Raw genomic sequence first — 20,351 nt, 5'->3', positions numbered from 1 at the left:
TTGGGGCAGCTGTCTCCCCGCCTGTATCCTTCCCATCTATGTTGGGCGGTGTCCTGAGCAACGTCCTGGGGGTCCTCAGTGGCAGCAAGGTTTTAGTAGCATCCTGAAGGGAAGGGAAGAGGAGGAAAACATCCATATTTAAAAAAAAAAAAAAATGCTGGTCTACAACAGTATGTAAAAATAGCGGCATAGTGAGTTTAGGAGAATCCTGTTCAAAAACTTGCAAAGAGATGGTGCCAGTGTGCACGCTCAGAGAGCAGATAAAGGGCGGGAATGGGATTAAAAATAGGTCCTGGCATTTAAAGTACACAGGCCCACCTTGGTGTCAATAGTGTCAATACATTTGTGCGCGAGCGCTCAGGAAAAGAGGGTGTGGACACTCAAAATTGGCCTTGTGTAGTGTTCCACACCATATACCACTTCTACACATTCTGCAACAAAATAATAGACCCCATTATACTTGCCCCTTACACATTGGGGGACATTTACCAAAATGGATTCGTAGAAAAAAGGTGTATTCGTAGGGAGAAATACACCTTTTTTTTACGAATTTGTATTTTCGGGATTTACAATCCCAAAAATACAACAATTCGTAGTCCTAAAGATGGAACATTCGTATTTGTAGTTACAAATACGAATGTCTACACCATCGATAGAATACGACAGAAATCACCATTCAAAAGAATGGTGGTTTCTGATTTACTAAGCAGCCGTATGGATAATACGGCTGCTTAGTGGTGTAAAACACCCACGCAAATACGACAGGAAAATAGAACACCATTTTCATGTCGTATTTGCGTTTTTGCCTGCACGGATCAGTCAGATCCGTGCAGGCTTCGGTGTAAAAAAATAGAAAAAAAAATAAATTAAAAAAAAAAACGGCGTGGGGTCCCCCCCACAGCCGAAACCAGCACCAGGCTGACAGAGCCTGGAGCCGGTAATTAAAAATCAGGGAACCCGACAAATAGGGGTTCCCCGATTTTTAACAACCAGCCCCAGGCTCCTGCTCTGGGGCTGGTTCCCAAAATACGGGGGACAAAATGACTAGGGGTCCCCCGTATTTCAAGAACCAGCCCCAGGCAAAACCAGCCAGCGGGTAATGCCACAGCCGGGGGGAGACTTTTTATGCAAGTCCCCCCGGCCAAAGCATTAACCCTACCGACCAGTCAGCCTGGCCAGGGGCCCTGGGGGAGTGGGGACCCCCCCAATAAAGGGGTCCCCCCCCTCCAGGACTTACCTGACCAGGCTGAAGCCTGGTGCTGTCCTCGATGCCCCTGGGCGGTGGGCATCGAGCTGATGGTTTTGTGTAAAAAATAGAATAAAAACCATTGTTTTTTACTGTGGCACTACAAGTGCCAGCAAGCCTCCCCAGCAAGCTGGGACTTGGATAACCACAAGTCCCAGCCTGCTGGGCATTAAAGGGCCCGCTGGGTCTTGTAGTGCCACCGTAAAAAAAATAGTTAAATAAAACACACTGACACCCGTTTTAAATAAAAGTTTAATACACACATTACATACATACTGATACTTACCTTTCTTGATCCCGTAGGTAGCCCTGGTCCTGATGTCCTGTGTCGTCCTCCAGGTCCATGTCGGCTGTCTGCGTCGTCCTCCAGGTCCATGTCGACGGTCCGTGTCGTCCTCCAGGTCCATGGCGGTGTCCGGGTCCGAAGAAATCCATGTTGGAGCTGTGGAAGGAAATCCTACTCACCTGTTCCTGCGCTGAAGAAGTCTTCTCTTGATCCGACGTAGTCCAGGTAATCTTCCTGCTGTCGCCGGTCCCCGCTGTCTGCGCTGTCCGTGCATCGCGCTGAGGAGAGATGCTGAAGTTTCATATTCGGCGCCTCTCCTCAGACTGAATTCTATTGGCCGCCTAGCAGGCCAATCAGGAGCCGAGAAAGTCGGCTCCTGATTGGCCTGCTAGGCGGCCAATAGAATTCAGTCTGAGGAGAGGCGCCGAATATGAAACTTCAGCATCTCTCCTCAGCGCGATGCACGGACAGCGCAGACAGCGGGGACCGGCGACAGCAGGAAGATTACCTGGACTACGTCGGATCAAGAGAAGACTTCTTCAGCGCAGGAACAGGTGAGTAGGATTTCCTTCCACAGCTCCAACATGGATTTCTTCGGACCCGGACACCGCCATGGACCTGGAGGACGACACGGACCGTCGACATGGACCTGGAGGACGACGCAGACAGCCGACATGGACCTGGAGGACGACACAGGACATCAGGACCAGGGCTACCTACGGGATCAAGAAAGGTAAGTATCAGTATGTATGTAATGTGTGTATTAAACTTTTATTTAAAACGGGTGTCAGTGTGTTTTATTTAACTATTTTTTTTACGGTGGCACTACAAGACCCAGCGGGCCCTTTAATGCCCAGCAGGCTGGGACTTGTGGTTATCCAAGTCCCAGCTTGCTGGGGAGGCTTGCTGGCACTTGTAGTGCCACAGTAAAAAACAATGGTTTTTATTCTATTTTTTACACAAAACCATCAGCTCGATGCCCACCGCCCAGGGGCATCGAGGACAGCACCAGGCTTCAGCCTGGTCAGGTAAGTCCTGGAGGGGGGGGACCCCTTTATTGGGGGGGTCCCCACTCCCCCAGGGCCCCTGGCCAGGCTGACTGGTCGGTAGGGTTAATGCTTTGGCCGGGGGGACTTGCATAAAAAGTCTCCCCCCGGCTGTGGCATTACCCGCTGGCTGGTTTTGCCTGGGGCTGGTTCTTGAAATACGGGGGACCCCTAGTCATTTTGTCCCCCGTATTTTGGGAACCAGCCCCAGAGCAGGAGCCTGGGGCTGGTTGTTAAAAATCGGGGAACCCCTATTTGTCGGGTTCCCTGATTTTTAATTACCGGCTCCAGGCTCTGTCAGCCTGGTGCTGGTTTCGGCTGTGGGGGGGACCCCACGCCGTTTTTTTTTTTTATTTATTTTTTTTTCTATTTTTTTTACACCATGCAGCCTGCACGGATCTGACTGATCCGTGCAGACTGCTAGAAATAATTCGTATTAGCGGCCGTATATACGGCCGCTAATACGAATCATTACACCATCGGAGGGTTACAAAGCAGTCGTATATGACTGCTTTGTAACTGATCCTCCGGAACACGACTTTGCATACGACTTAAACAGTCGTATGCAGTCGTAGGGAAAATACCAATACGAAAAACTAGGTTTTTCATATTGGTAAATTTCCCCCATTATGCCAAAATTCACATAATGCCACGTGGATTGAGCCAAAATTCATATAATGCCACGCGGATTATTTTTTATTCCCATCGGTGGCAGGCGGCATTTCAAGGAAAAAAACCCACACCCCATTGCACCTACCCCACACTGTCCCCCATCGCAGCAGTCCCATACTGTTCCCCATCGCAGCAGCCCCACACTGTCCCCCATAGCACCAGCCCCACACTGTCCCCATCTCACCAGCCCCACAATGTAGTCTCCCATCACACCAGCCCCACACTGTAGTCTCCCATCACACCAGCCCCACACTGTAGTCTCCCATCACACCAGCCCCACACTGTAGTCTCCCATCACACCAGCCCCACACTGTAGTCTCCCATCACACCAGCCCCACACTGTAGTCTCCCATCACACCAGCCCCACACTGTAGTCTCCCATCACACCAGCCCCACACTGTAGTCTCCCATCACACCAGCCCCACACTGTCCCCATCACACCAGCCCCACACTGTAGTCTCCCCATTGCACCTGCTCCACACTGTAGTCTCCCCATTGCTCATGCCCGCACTGTAGTCTCCCCATTGCAACAGCCCCACACTGTCACCATCGCACCAGCCCCACACTGTCTTTCATCACAACAGCCCCTTAAATTGTAAGCCATCAAAATGTCACCCTTATACTGTATGTAGAAATGGAGGAGGGCGGCTGGTGCAGCAGTAAACGGGAGGCCGAGGCAGCAGCGTGGGAGGGTGGAGGAAGGAGACGCAGTCAGGACATGGTGGCAGCGGGGGTAGCCGGCGACATCATGCAGCAGTCTGACTGTACTCACCACCAGACGGTCCACACCAGGGCAGCGCTGCAGGGCTGACCAGTCTCCTCCTGTGGTCCAGGCGGCGAAGCTCCCGGAAGTACGCGTCCACCACTGTCCTGTGATCTGGAAGACGGGGCAGCTGGGAGGCGGCACACGCGTATCGGCTCCTCTGTCAATCACAGGTCATGTGTACATGTGTCCAATCCTCACAGACAAGGGCGGGCATACAGCCTATCTAGCAGGCAGCCCAGCCCTATTAGTATATACAGTGTCCGGGGCCTCTTAAAAAATAAATCTCTTATATATTTGGCTACATCTGTCACTCAAAGTGTGTCTGGAGCTGTAACGCTGGGTTGTGGACTTCCATCTCAATTTAGGATTGTCATCACCTGTTTTAAACAGGGTGATTGATAAGAAAGGTGTTTAAGCACTGGTGATGGTAATCCATAAATTAAGAAGAAAGTCCAGAAACAGAGCAATGTGTCCCTCCTGGAGAGGGTCATGTTGGGAGGTATGCACCTCTCTCCCTCCCTCCCCCCCCCCCCCCCCCCATTCACGGCATCCCCACGATTAAATGGCACATGCAAAACACTGACATGGCTATGGTCGACAATGAAAAAGGTTGACAAGATTTATTTTTCACTTTTTCAATGTTTTCATATTCATTCTCATGTGTCGACATGGACACCAATGAAGTGCCACACTTATGTCAACATTTACATGTGTTGACCTTTCTGTGTTGATTTTTTCTTGTGGCAATTCGCGGCACCCCCGTGACCCCCCTCCCGCGATTTGCAGCACACCCCCGCAATTCGCGGCACCCCCGGTAACTCCCGCGATTCGCGGCCCCACCCCGTGACACCCCCCCTCCTGCGATTCGCGGCACCCCGCGACCCCCCCTCCCACGATTCGCGCCAACCCCCCGGGCCTCCCCTCCCGCGGTTCACGGTGCCCCCCACGACCCCCCCTACCGCGATTCCCCACCCCTGCCCCCCCCTCCTGTCATTGAGGCAACCCCCCGCCCCCGCGACCCACCCTCCCGCGATTCACTGCAACCCCCCGCGCCCCCCTCCCACAATTCGCGGCACCCACACCCCCCCCCGCGACCCCCCCTCCCGCAATTCACGGCATCCACCCACGACCCCTCCTCCCGTGATTCGCGGACACCCCTCACCTCCTCCCTCCCCCCCACCCCCGCGCGCGATTCACAGCAACCCCAGGATTAAATGGCACATGCAAAACACTGGCACGGCTATGGTCGACAATGAAAAAGGTTGACATGAGTTTTTGAAGATTTATTTTTCTTTTTTTTAATGTTTTCATATACATTCTCATGTGTCGACATGGACACCAATGAAGTGCCACACTTATGTCAACATTTACATGTGTTGACCTTTCTGTGTTGATTTTTTCTTGTGGCAATTCGCGGCACCTCCCGCGATTTGCAGCACACCCCCCGCAATTCGCGGCACCCCCGGTAACTCCCGCGATTCGCGGCCCCACCCCGTGACACCCCCCCTCCTGCGATTCCAGGCATCCCGCGACCCCCCCTCCCACGATTCGCGCCAACCCCCCGGGCCCCCCCTCCCGTGGTTCACGGTGCCCCCCACGACCCCCCCTACCGCGATTCCCCACCCCTGACCCCCCCTCCTGTCATTGCGGCAACCCCCCGCCCCCGCGACCCACCCTCCCGCGATTCACTGCAACCCCCCACGCCCCCCCTCCCACAATTCGCGGCACCCACACCCCCCACCCCCGCGACCCTCCCCTCCCGCAATTCACGGCATCCACCCACGACCCCTCCTCCCGTGATTCGCGGACACCCCTCACCTCCTCCCTCCCCCCCACCCCCGCGTGCGATTCACAGCAACCCCAGGATTAAATGGCACATGCAAAACACTGGCACGGCTATGGTCGACAATGAAAAAGGTTGACATGAGTTTTTGAAGATTTATTTTTCTTTTTTTTTAATGTTTTCATATACATTCTCATGTGTCGACATGGACACCGATGAAGTGCCACACTTATGTCAACATTTACATGTGTTGAACTTTCTGTGTTGATTTTTTCTTGTGGCGATTCGCGGCACCCCCGGCGACCCCCCTCCCGCGATTTGCAGCACACCCCCCGCAATTCGCGGCACCCCCGGTGACTCCCGCGATTCGCGGCCCCACCCCGTGACACCCCCCCCTCCTGCGATTGCGGCACCCCGCGACCCCCCCTCCCACGATTCGCGCCAACCCCCCGGGCCCCCCCTCCCGCTGTTCACGGTGCCCCCCACGACCCCCCTACCGCGATTCCCCACCCCTGACCCCCTCTCCTGTCATTGCGGCAACCCCCCGCCCCCGCGACCCACCCTCCCGTGATTCGCTGCAACCCCCCGCGCCCCCCCCCCTCCCACAATTCGCGGTACCCCCCCCCCCCGCGCGACCCTCCCGCAATTTACGGCATCCACCCACGGCAGCACCCCTAAGCCCCTCTTTAGTCCCCCGTATACTCACACACCCCTATCACTACCCAGCTTCCTGCTCTCCTGAACCGTAACTTCCACCACTGGGGAGTCGCTGACAATGTTTTGCCCACATGCCCCTATCAGGCCTCATAGCCCAGCCTCCTGCTCTCATGCACCCAAACTCCCACCCAGTAGGAGGAGACACTGACTAAGGGCCACCATCCTGTACTCCTGTACTGCCACGCTGGCCCCTCACCCACTGGCAGAAGCTGTACAGTATCTCCCACCCTCCTCTTTAGTATTGGCAGAGTGTATATAAGTACGTGCAGTGTGGTTGTTAGACCTCACACTTAGAAGATATAACCAGTTTGAAGGGTTTATTCAAGTGGCAGGCTTGTAGGTTACAACAGTACTTTAGTAGTTAACTTCAAGCAGTAATACAACTTGTACATTTGGTAACGACAGTCTCTGGTTGTTACTTAGCTGTAGCGTTTTGGCGCGTGCAGGGTAAATGACAGTCTGCTGGTTTACGCTGCGGTATCTCTCCCAGTCTCGCTGCTGCCAATGATGACTGATCTCCCTGTGCAAAAGTCACGCTGGTAACGGGATTACAGCGGGGGCTTGCTCCTATGCGCTCCGGTGCACGTGGAGCTACAAACAGCATGGATGGAGTCACACACGATCTGAGGCACACTCTAACGCGGGGACTTCCTCACAGGAAAGAGTAACGCTGCCAGCAGGGTCAGGGGTCTCTGCCCTGCTATTCGCTTAAGCGACCTGTCACTCAGGGTGACGCTTAACTACGTTGGTTGCAAGGGGAAAAAGGAAGACTGTAAGTCTTACACTAAGCAGTGTATGCGGAGACAGGCGCTGAGCGCTGCAATCTAACACTCCCCCTCGCTTAAGGCTGTCTTCGGCTACATAAAAGAACTCAATACAATGCTTTGTCCTTTTGTAATACCTGTAACCGAAAATATGGTTAGAGAGAAAAAAAGACATTCAGAACATCAAAACTTCAAATCAACATTTTTGAACTTAGACAAGTCCACAGTCCTTCACGAACTTAATAAGCAAGTTTCCCGACAGTCCTTTAGTAAGCATGTCAGCGACATTCTGTTCACTTGCAATGTATTCAACATCGATGGACTTGTTCTCCACTAGTTCTCTGATGAAGTGATGTCTTATCGCGATGTGCTTTGACCTTCCATGGTGCTTGGTAGTACAGGAAAGATCTATTGCTCCCCTGTTATCACATGCGATACTGATAGTCTCTTCTTCATAAAGTAGACCTAACTCACACAAAGTCTCTTTGATCCAGAGTGCTTCTTTTGATGTCTCTGTAAGAGCCATGTATTCGGCCTCGGTTGTTGAGAGAGCAACGGTCGGTTGTTTTCTACTCGCCCAACTAACTGCTGCTCCGGCCAGTGTGAACAGGTAACCGGTGTGGGAACGACGATCATCTTCATCTGCTCCCCAGTCGGCATCGCAGAAGACTTTCAAATTTGAATTGCTTGTCTTGGCGAATTTTAATTTCAAGGAACTTGTACCTTTTAGGTATCTCAGAATCCTCTTCACTGCGATCCAGTGTTGTCTTCCAGGATTTATTGCAAATTGGCTCACCCGACTGACTGCATGAGTGATGTCTGGACGAGTTCCAATACTTGCATACATAAGACTTCCAACCACGTTCTTGTAAGGAACATCTTGCATTTCCTCTATTTCTTCTTGTGTGGTTGGTGACATACTTTTTGTAATCTTGATGCTTTTGTCAATTGGTGTATTCACTGACTTGGAGTCTGCCATCCCATACTTCAAGATTGTTGCCTCGATGTACGTTTGTTGGTCGACTGTGACTGTTCCCTTTTGCAAGTTTTGAACAATCCTCATGCCCAACAGATGATTGGCTGGACCTAAGTCTTTCAACTTGAATCTCTGTTTCAGTTGATCTCTTACACTTGTGATGTGATCTTCGTGACCTGCTATAAGTATATCATCCACATAGACTGCTATGATGAACAACTTTTCTCCCAGAGTTTTGTGATAAAGGCAGTGGTCAGTCTCTGATCTAATAAAATTCATTTCAAGCAGTACTGTGTCCAATTTTATGTACCAGCAACGACCACTCTGCTTTAGGCCATATATGGATTTCTTCAGAAGACACACTTTCTCTGTCTGAAGTTCATTCTCATCATAATGATCTGGTGATTCCATATAGATCTCTTCAAGTAGTTCTCCATTTAGAAACGCTGAATCGAAGTCTAATTGGTATAGCAGTAAGTCTTGTAAAGTGGCGACTGCAATTACTAATCTGAGAGTGTTATACCTCGCAACAGGTGAGTATATCTCCCCATAGTCAATTCCGGATCTCTGTGTGTATCCCTTAGCAACAAGACGGGCTTTGTAACGGGCAACTTCTCCGTCTGAATTTAACTTCTTGCAGAAGACCCACTTGTTCTTGACTGTCTTGCGGTTGCTTGGCCTATTTACTATGGTCCAAGTATCGTTCTCTCTCAGTGCTGATAACTCTGTGTCTATTGCAGATTTCCATTTCGCCCAATCACTGCACGCTTTCGCTTCTTGAATACTCTGAGGTTCACTGAAAGCAATATTCGCATATTCTTCCTCATATCTTCTGGCTGGTATGCCCTTGTTTCTTCTCACAGAAGCTCTTTTAGTTGGTTCGCTTCCTCCTTCAGTATTTTCTGTTGCAGGTATGCTTTCTATTTCACATACCTCTACTAGTGCTTGCTTTTCTTGCTCTTTTGCTTTTGTGGGTGATGCTGTTTCTTGAAATATCACATCTCTTGATTTCAGGAGACGTCTGTTCTCTGCATCCCAGAGCCTGTACCCTTTGCTCTCCTCACAATAGCCTAGCAATATGCACTGTCTTGATTTTGGGTCAAGTTTCTTCCTTCTCTCTTTTGGTATATGTGCATAAGCTCTGCTCCCAAAGACACGGAGGTGACTGATGTCTGGCTTCTTCCCAGACCAGGCCTCTAAGGGGGTTTTTCCCTTCACGGCCACTGTAGGTGTTCTGTTTTTCAGGTATACTGCAGTAGATACAGCTTCTGCCCAAAAACTCTTCTCCAGGCCAGCATCGTTCACCATCGCTCGTGCTCTTTCAACGATTGTTCTGTTCGCCCTTTCACTTACGCCATTCTGTTCAGGCGTGTAGGCCATCGTCAGCTGATGCTTTATGCCATGCCTTTTTAGGAAGTCGGTTAGTATTTCATTTTCGTACTCTCCCCCATTGTCGGATCTCAGGACCTTTAGTTTTAGGCCCGTCTGAGTTTCCACTAGGTTCTTGTACTCCACAATTTTCTTGACCACCTCACTTTTCTTCTTTATGAAGTATACGTGTGTCATTCTTGTGGCGTCATCGATGAGAGTCATGAAGTATTTGTAACCACTGGTTGACTCCTCTTCCATTGGTCCGCACACATCTGTGTGTACCAGAGCTAGTTGTGTTTCTGCTCTGCTTGCTGACTTGGGAAATGGGTTGCGGGTCTGCTTGCCTTTTATGCAACTCTCGCACACAGGTCTTCCGGTGTCTTTCACTGTGATTCCTGTTGCCATCCCATCAGCTAATTTTTGGACATTATCATATCCTAAGTGTCCCAAACGTCTGTGCCAGAGCTCCATGGACTCATTTTCAGCAGAGGCTGCCAAAGCTACACATTCATCTGTGTCTAGGACGTATAGTTGGTTGCATCGGGTTGCTGAAGCAATTACAGTCCCTCTTTCATTATGCACCATGCACTTGCCCTTTGCAAACTGGACTCTGTAGCCTTTTGCCTCGAGTACGCTGATAGCGATGAGGTTACTTCCCAATTCTGGTACATACAGGACGTCTTGGATATCTGTGACTACTGTCTGTCCCTCAATTCTTAGTCTCACTGTGATTGTCCCAACACTTGAAGCAGTAAGGATCTTTTCACCAATCCCGGTAACTGTTGTGGGGTTACACTGTGTTAAAGAATTGAACCACTCCTTGTTGCAGCTGAAGTGTCTAGAGGCTCCCGAGTCCATGTACCAGAGATCCCTCCTTGGCTTGTCTGTTACATTCAGTGCTGACTCGTTCTTTTTATCATGCCGCTTGTGCATGCCACTAGTGTTCTTCAGCCTGCATTCTGAAGCCTTGTGCCCTACTTTGTGGCACACATAACATTTGAATGTGCATTTCTTGGGTTTCGCACCCTTTGCTACTAAGGCAGAACCTTCAGCTATGGCATCCTTGTGGATTCTCTCTTGGAACTGTAGTAGTTTGGCTCTCACAACTTCAGTTGTAAGCTTGGTCTCATTTGACTCTAGTGCGACAACCAGAAAGTCAAATTCCTCTGTCAAATTCTGCAGCATTACCATTGCTACTTCTTCCTCATCCACTTTTGCTCCTACACACGCCAATTGCTGAGCTATCGATAGTATTTTATCAATATAGTCGTTCATGTCCTTGCATGCATTCAATTTTGTTCCATACAGTGTGCGTCTCAGACTTATCCTTCTCATTAAGCCTTTATTTTCATAAGCACCTTGTAGAGTTGTCCACATGTCCTTAGCGGACTCCTTCCCACAGATAGTAGAATAAACATGCTGCTCCACAGCCAGGCCTATTGTGCCAATGGCCTTGTCTACCTCTTCTGGGTTTGGACTTTCTCCTGGGGCTATTGTGATTTTCCATAGCTTCTCCCTCTTAAGCTGCATTTCCATAGCGAACTTCCATGTAGTGTAATTCTCTGAGCCTTTGAGCTTTGGAAAGTTCATGCTATGCCCTGTACTGTGCATTCTCGTTAACTCTTCCACAAATGGCAATTTAGAAATAATTCCTTTGTGTTCTTTTATGTACTGCGCTAGCACTTTGTCTTCAGGGGGTTAATCTTCGCGCACGTGACGTGCTGGGCCCATAACCTATTGGCAGAGTGTATATAAGTACGTGCAGTGTGGTTGTTAGACCTCACACTTAGAAGATATAACCAGTTTGAAGGGTTTATTCAAGTGGCAGGCTTGTAGGTTACAACAGTACTTTAGTAGTTAACTTCAAGCAGTAATACAACTTGTACATTTGGTAACAACAGTCTCTGGTTGTTACTTAGCTGTAGCGTTTTGGCGCGTGCAGGGTAAATGACAGTCTGCTGGTTTACGCTGCGGTATCTCTCCCAGTCTCGCTGCTGCCAATGATGACTGATCTCCCTGTGCAAAAGTCACGCTGGTAACGGGATTACAGCGGGGGCTTGCTCCTATGCGCTCCGGTGCACGTGGAGCTACAAACAGCATGGACGGAGTCACACACGATCTGAGGCACACTCTAACGCGGGGACTTCCTCACAGGAAAGAGTAACGCTGCCAGCAGGGTCAGGGGTCTCTGCCCTGCTATTCGCTTAAGCGACCTGTCACTCAGGGTGACGCTCAACTACGTTGGTTGCAAGGGGAAAAAGGAAGACTGTAAGTCTTACACTAAGCAGTGTATGCGGAGACAGGCGCTGAGCGCTGCAATCTAACATTTAGTCCCCCTTATGCCCACACACCCCTATCACTACCCAGCCTCCTGTTTTCCTGTGTCGTGACCTCCGCCAGTGGGGAGCCGCTGACTCAGAAACACCCTATTATACTATTGCACACACACACACCTAAACAACATGCACACACAGCCCCCCCACACCCACAAATGTCACTGTACCATCCACACTATCAATGTACATCTTACTCTGTAACCGCTTTTTAATTAAACAAAATAATACACACCCCCTTCCACATCATATGCTCTCTATTTAACACATTTCACCTATAGCTCAAGTTGCAATACAGGGCATCTTTCATACAATTCTAACCATCTTTCTCATATGCAAATGTTCACAAATTAAGGGGGCGCAGCCCCTTACAACGGTGTGAAGAGCGCCCGTAGGGCGCGATGAATCACCTAGTAAATAAATAAAACGCAATCGTCATATTCAGCTCATCATATTCAGCTCGTTATATGTCATAGCCAACTCGGTATACACTATATTCAGCTCGTCATATTCAGCTCGTCATATTCATAGCCAACTCGCTATACACTATACGCAGCTGGTCATATTCATAGCCAACTCGCTATACACTATATGCAGCTGGTCATATTCATAGCCAACTCGTTATACACCATATCCAGCTCGTCATACATTATATCCAACTCGTCATACACTATATTCAGCTCGTTATATGTCATATTCAACTCGTCATACACTATATTCAGCTCGTTATATGTCATATTCAGCTCGCCATACACTATATTCAGCTCGTTATATGTCATACTCAGCTCGTTATATGTCATATTCAACTCGTCATACACTATATTCAGCCCGTTATATGTCATATTCAGCTCGCCATACACTATATTCAGCTCGTTATATGTCATACTCAGCTCGTTATATGTCATATTCAACTCGTCATACACTATATTCAGCCCGTTATATGTCATATTCAGCTCGCCATACACTATATTCAGCTCGTTATATGTCATATTCAACTCGTCATACACTATTGTGGGGCTATGTGGGGAGGGGGGCTGTAATTACTGTGGGTACTCTGTGTAGTGTTTGGGGGGGGGGAGACTGTGTAATGTAATATGGGAGGCTGTGTATAATGTAATATGGGGCTGTTTATAATGTAATATGGGGGACTGTGTATAATGTGTATAATGTAACATGGGGGTAATGTGTATAATGTAATATGGGGGGGCTGTGTATAATGTAATATGGGGGCTGTGTATAGTGTAATATGGGGGACTGTGGGGGGACTGTGTATAATGTAACATGGGGGTACTGTGTATAATGTAATATGGGGGGACTGTGTAATGTAATATGGGGGGCTGTGTATAATGTAATATGGGGGGCTGTGGGGGACTGTGTATAATGTAACATGGGGGTACTGTGTATAATGTAATATGGGGGGAACTGTGTAATGTAATATGGGGGGGCTGTGTATAATGTAATATGGGGGGCTGTGTATAATGTAATATGGGGGGCTGTGGGGGGACTGTGTATAATGTAACATGGGGGTACTCTGTATAATGTCACATGGGGGGCTGTGTATAATGTAATATGTTGGGGCTGTGTATAATGTAATATGGGGGGGCTGTGTATACTGTAATATGGGGGGCTGTGTATAATGTAATATGGGGGCTGTGTATAATGCATACTTGCCTACCCTCCCTCATTTAGCGGGAGTCTCCCGTTTTTTTCAATCCTCCTCCCGCTCTCTTGCAAATCCCTCGGTTCCTCCCGCATTTTTGTCCCCTCTCCCAAAATGTTTTACTGCGCATGTGCGAACGGCATGTTTCGTGGGCCACCGCGGGGCTGTGTGGGTAGCCATGGTGCGTCACTGGGCAGCAGTAGCAGCGCTGAAGTGAGCGGCAGCAGCAGTGTGAGCGGGAGCCGGAAGCACCAGGAGCTAGAGATGGACAAAACGGGTCACTGAGCGGATCCGGGTCCCATCGGGACAGTTAGTGAAAAGATACGTATCTTTTAGACGGAACCTCGGCTCACTTTAAAAAAAGGGGGAATATACATGACCGAATAAAAACACTGATCGATGGCTGGGTGCAGAATCGCCATCGATGGCAACCATCGATGGCGTCTGCACCGAGGGCTATCCCTGGCGGCAGCAGCAGCTAATCTTTCTATCACTTGTAGTCACAGCACTGTACTCAGTCTACAGAGGTAGTACATCTTAGCTGCCACAGGTGGCAGCACTGAGATCAGGAAAATGCATTGTAAACTGAAACGGATCACCTTTTTTGGGATCGGCGGGTCGTTCGTTCTTTAATGGGATCCGTTCAAAAGATCCGGTTCGTTCGCCAACGACCCATCTCTACCAGGAGCAGGAGGGCAGCGGAGAGGAGGAACTGAGGTGCGGCAGCAGCATTGAACAGTGGCAGTGAGCCGGGCAGCGGGAGCCGGGAGCAGCAGTAAGTATAACATTATCTGATTCTTTATCCTCTCTCCTACCCACTAAGCCTGATCCTTATTGATCCTCTCTCCCACCACCCCCGGGCCCCGACTGGCACCCAATACATGCTCCACTCCTCCTGTCATGCTCAGTAATTTACTAGCTGAATGCCTGCCTCACTGATTATTCCAACAAGGGGCACTTACCTATTGCTTTAATATTTGGTTGTTGTATATTTTTTCATACTATTTTATATTTATGCTGCACATTTTCTGTATAGGATCCCCCATTAGTTGCTGGCCAGTGATAAATAGACGCCTCGTGTGACACCGCGATTATAGGCCACACCCCCTCCCACGGCAAGCCACGCCCCCTAATTTCAGGCGCGCGCAAGTGTGCCTCCTCTATTGTGATGTATGCTTTCATTTTGCTTCCATCTAAAATCTCGGTACTTATGTATTATCTGGACTCCCATGTTAAATGCACCCCATTTTTTCATACCCCTACTATCCAACTACGCATGGAGTTGATTTTATATAGTGTTGGAGCGCAGCGAGCCACCGTGCCCGAAGCGTACAAGTACATACTAGTCTGCTATATCTAATTTAATAAAAAAATAATACTTGTGCTGTGTGGGACTGTAAAAAATAATTCCATGCTGCTTGTGCACTGACGTGTGCCACTGAGTGCCACTGCCAAGCAGTACCTAATAATAAAATTAATTATAAATTCTGCTGGTGCACAATACTAGTATTGCTGACGTATCTACCTGTCTTGTGCCTAGTACTGTCTTATCTACCTGTCTGGTGCCTAGTACTGCCATATCTACCGTCTGATCTGGGGCTCACTGCCTAATACTGCCATGTCTACCTCTGGTCTGGGGCTCACTGCCTAATACTGCCGTATCTCTACCTGTCTGGTCTGGGGCTCACTGCCTAATACTGCCATGTCTACCTGTCTGGTCTGGGGCTCACTGCCTAATACTGCCGTATCTACCGTCTGGTATGGGGCTCACTGCCTAATACTGCCGTGTCTACCTGTCTGGTCTGGGACTCACTGCCTAATAATCTACCTGTCTGGTGACTAGTAATGCCGTATCTACCGCTGCAGTGCCACTCTTACATGAGCCACGTGTTTGTGCGGCACACTTGTGTGGCTTAGCATAGTTATCCAGCTACCTCGGTGCAACCTTTTGCCCTAAAAACAATATTGTGAGGTGTTCAGAATAGACTGGAAATGAGTGGAAATTAATGTTATTGAGGTTAATATAGCGTAGGAGCAAAAAAAAAAAAAAAAGCCCAAATTCTGCGATTTTAACAGTTTTTATGCTTTTTTAACAAAAAAAATCAGAACCCAAAACCCAAGAAATCCAAACACAAAACACTTAGGAGGTGTTTTGGCAAAACCCATTAGAACCCAAAACCTCAAGGTAATCAGAACCCAAAACCCGAAAAGTGGCCGATGCACATCCCTAATGCATACTGTGCTCCCTCACTTACCACGACATAGGATTGTCTGAACATTAATTATAATATAACATACACTGGTAAAGCAGGTAATATAGGTGATCTAAGGTTTTTTGGGTCTGCTGCCCAACTTCAGGCCCTAAACGACGTAGATCACCTATATATACACACACACACACACACATATACACACCCCACACAGATGTATCAAGCTTGAAAAATGTGATAACACAGCCAGCCAATCAGTCATCACCTGCCTGCAATGTTACAGGCTGGGTTTGAAAAATGAAATTTAGGAAATGATTGGTTGGTTTTTTTTCACTCTCCATGTTATTACTTTTTGAATCTTGATACATCTGGCCCAGAAGAGAGAGGGAGACAAACTAATTTTCAACTTTTTTGAAGGATGGGCGGCACAATATGTATGATGGTGACAAGTGGCTAGGCCGCTGAGCCAGTTACCAGAGACGCATTGAGGTTCTGGGACTAACATCACAATAGCATGAGCTGTTATTCTGCACAGACCGGCTTCCTCAGGCATCAATGTGGAATCACATTACTGGCACCAAACATAGATATGTCCTAAACTTAACATTTCATTTTTGTTTTAAATCTTGTACTATGATGACGTCTGACTTTTTCCATGGAATATAACGTACAACGAACGTACGATTTCACGTCAATGAAAATCTTAATTATAATATTTTTGATACTGGTCTTCCTGGTCTAAGAATCACATTTCCTAACAAAAGTTTGTTTAATACTTATTTTGAAAGGTTAATAAATGTGAGTTATCCATGGACGCCCGGCATTGATTAACATAGATCTGAAATTTATCAAATCAACCTTAAGTAAAAATACCCCCTAATGTGTGAGATTATACACATTTATATATAAAATAGAGTTATACTACACGTTTTTTAACCTTGATCTCGGAATGTTTTTCTGTGTTTTTATATTTTCGGATGTGTTTTGTCCACATTTCACAAACCGCTTATTTGTGAATGTAAAATATTGGCGTTTCTTTGGCACAAGAGCCTGAATACACATGTACATTATATACATTGTGAATGTTCTGCTTTTACTGTGTAAACCTTTCATACATTGCTAAGAACCATAAATAAAGTGGTTTTTGCAAGTCTCTCCTCGTGTTGGACGCCCCATTACTGCTGGTGTGTGCTTTGTGGGGACAGATAATTTAGGCCTCTGGAAGCGTCATCTCTACAGTATATGCACCATTCTGTGTATGGGTAGTTGGAGAGTAAGACAGTGGTACAGCATCGCTTCTCTATACAGTGGGGCCCTAGTGGGGCATTTAATTAGAAGGTGAAATGCCTTAAAGTTCAGTAAAATACATTCTAAGGAATCAGTTCTTTACCATGAGGTTCTCTCAAAACTATGTAAAGGTGTCCTCACCAGAGTGAATTCAGTAGCTGGTGTTCTGGATGCTTGGAGAGAATGGAGGAGCATGGACAGGTTGCCCAGTCCTGTAACCAGCTGATGATCAGGCTGCAGCTGTGGGTGCCAGAGGACACCCACAGACCGACACACCGGCAGCGGCTATTATACTTCGTGGGGGTCCACGACCCATATAGAGGGAGCTTAAAATAGGTGGCGAGTGTAGCGAGCCAATGTGCCCGCAGCATGGCGAGCGCAGTGTGCCCGAAGTGTGGCGAGCGCGCAAGGGGCTTCGCTGCGCTCCCTCCCACTGTCTGCGTCCCCACAGTCAGAATTCCAACGTCGGGCTAATGACTGTCGGAATTCCGACTGTTGGGGTGTTATACCACACCCGCAGCCGTGGTGCAGGGATAAAAGGGTTGCCCTGTCTTCTGGCTTTCTCCCATTGCCTTTGGAAAATCAGGTGTTATGCTGTGTACACACGGGGGAGATATATTGCTCAGCCATATATTGCTGAGCAATATATGGCTGAGCAATATATTGCTCAGTTTCACCTTTTCATCAGCGACCAGAGATGGTCGCTGATGAAAAAGAAACTGCCGGGGGAGCCCGGCAGTGGAAATCAGCTGGTCGCAGGAGCATGTTCCTGCGACCAGCGATCACTACAGGGGCAAAAACGGGAGCGCGCACCCATTGCGGGCAATATGGTCGCTCAGCGACCATATTTCCCGCGATTTTGCACAAAATCGCCCCCATGTGTACGCACCTTAAGGTTAATGTTTGCATGAGAGAGAGATAGAGACCACTGACCCCTAAGCTGTGATTTCTTTATAGCAGTGTAATGTTCCTGAGTGGAGTACAGCCTGGAGTCTGACTACAGGGAGCACAGGTTATGTTTTCCTCAGTCCCTATATCCTGTTCCCATTATAGAGTTATGTTGTGTTCACACAGTGAGATCCTCTTGCTCGTCGACTTAAGATTCGAGTGCTATGCAATCTTTGCTATCTCTGTACTATTTACATACAATTCATACTATCTACATTAGATTTGCACTATATAGTCATTGCTGCCCTGTCTATCTGAGTTTCGATTTGTGCTGTCACGGGAGTGCGCATCGGGATTGCAAGGTAAAAAACCTGTGCGATCTGCATGCGATCCCGATGCGATTTTGTCTATATAGTCACAATCTCATGCTGATTGTACCCGCGTGTACACAGCATTACTCTTTTGTGCAAATCTGTCTATTCGATTCAAAAGGACATTAGTTGGTGTGCAGGAGCAGTACTATTATACCCCTTTCACTTCAGTTTAAATTCCCGGGTTGCGCCCGACTAGCGCTGGTTTGTAAAATTCCTGGGCCATAATCCTGGGAAAATTTGCTGGAATTTCGTACCCTGCTATGGAGCTGGGTTGTTCCCGGGTTCAACCTGGGGTCCTGGCTGGTGTGAAAGGGGTAGGGGTACTCACTCAGGTTACCGGTCCTCAGTGGGAGTGGTCAGGCTGGGGATCCACTTAGGTGGCTGGCGCAGATGACAGGACAGGTGGCGGATGAAGATGACGCAGCTCTCCGGACCCTTACTGCAGCCGGAGAGCTGCGTCATCTGCACCTGCTGTCTGACCTGTCATCTGCACCCACTGCCTGTGTGGATACCCAGCCTGCACCGAGGACTGGCAACCCGGGGTGAGTATTGTTCACCGCCTCCGCCACCATCTCACCTCCTGCACACACCAGAAAATGCAGAGACTTTTCTGGTGTGAAAGGGGCCAACCCGGGAATGCCCCGGCATGATCCCTGGGCCGGATTGGTGTGTCCCTGCATTTTCTGGTGTGAAAGGGGTATTACATAACACCACCACTCATCCCATACACTAGAGAATTAGTCCTGATCCCTGCAGGATGGGAATCCCAACAGAGATCCTGATCCCTTCATGCTAGAAATCACTAGGGAAGTATGCTAAATGTTCAAGGTGCATCACCTAAGAATATTTGGTTATCTCCCACAGATGTTGGCAACAAAACTTAAAGAATGGGATTTTTTTTTTTAAACTGAACACAAATAAGTAAAGCTGGTCCTGCTGTTGCCATAGCTTGTGTTTGTCATTACAGAGGCTCCCCTGTATAATATTTTAATTGGGAGATGTCCTGAGGACATAAGAGAGCCAGTGGGGGAGCAACAGTCATAGGTGCGGGTGAGAATACAAGTGACCATATACAGGATCAGTATCTAACCACAGAAACTGTAGCTAACAAGTAACATCTGTATATGATATAATTTGTTCATAAAGTAGCTGTACTATTTTAGTTATAAGATAAGGGCAGTATAGAGTAAGGAAAGGATTATTATTAACAATATTATTACAATGATACTTATTTTGCCTAAATATCATTTGATTAATTTCAATCTAATATTTACTATAACATATTTGTACTACATATTCATATTGGTTTAAATGAAACATTTTAGTTCTGGCATCTCCTTCCTTTGAGTAGCCAGCCAAACCAGCTGACATTGCCTTCATTTAAATCATCAAGTTATGGATGAGTTAAATGTAACTATCAACATTTTAAAAATAATTAGCAGCTCTTCCAACACACCCTTGAGGTGGCTGCCCAGTGTCGTTTTTTTTTATGGGGTATCGCCAAGTAGCCCTAATCCCCAGATGTTATAATCACTTCCTCCATTGTTCTCCTCCTCCTCCGTCCTCCTCTTCATCATCCGCTGTCCGTCTCCATCCTCCTCCTTTGTCCTCCATACTCCTTCTTCATCCTCTGTACTCCTTCTCCATGCTCCTTGTTTGTCGTCGTCCTCCTCTGTTCTCCTTCTCCATCCTCTGTCTGCCTCCATCCTCCTCCTTTGTCCTCCATACTCCATCCTCTGTACTCCTTCTCCATGCTCCTTGTTTTTCCACCATCCTCCTTCTTAATCCTCTGTCCTCCTTCTCCATGCTCCTTCTTTGTTCTCCTTCTCCATGCTCCTTCTCTGTCCTCCTTCTCCATGCTCCTTTTTGTCCTCCTTCTCCATGCTCCTTTTTGTCCTCCTTCTCCATGCTCCTTTTTGTCCTCCTTCTCCATGCTCCTTTTTGTCCTCCTTCTCCATACTCCCTTTTGTCC

Source organism: Crinia signifera, unplaced genomic scaffold (genome assembly GCF_055691185.1).
Source record: "Crinia signifera unplaced genomic scaffold, ASM5569118v1 HAP2_SCAFFOLD_91, whole genome shotgun sequence".
Lineage (NCBI taxonomy): Eukaryota > Metazoa > Chordata > Amphibia > Anura > Myobatrachidae > Crinia > Crinia signifera.
This window is presented reverse-complemented; position numbering follows the sequence as displayed.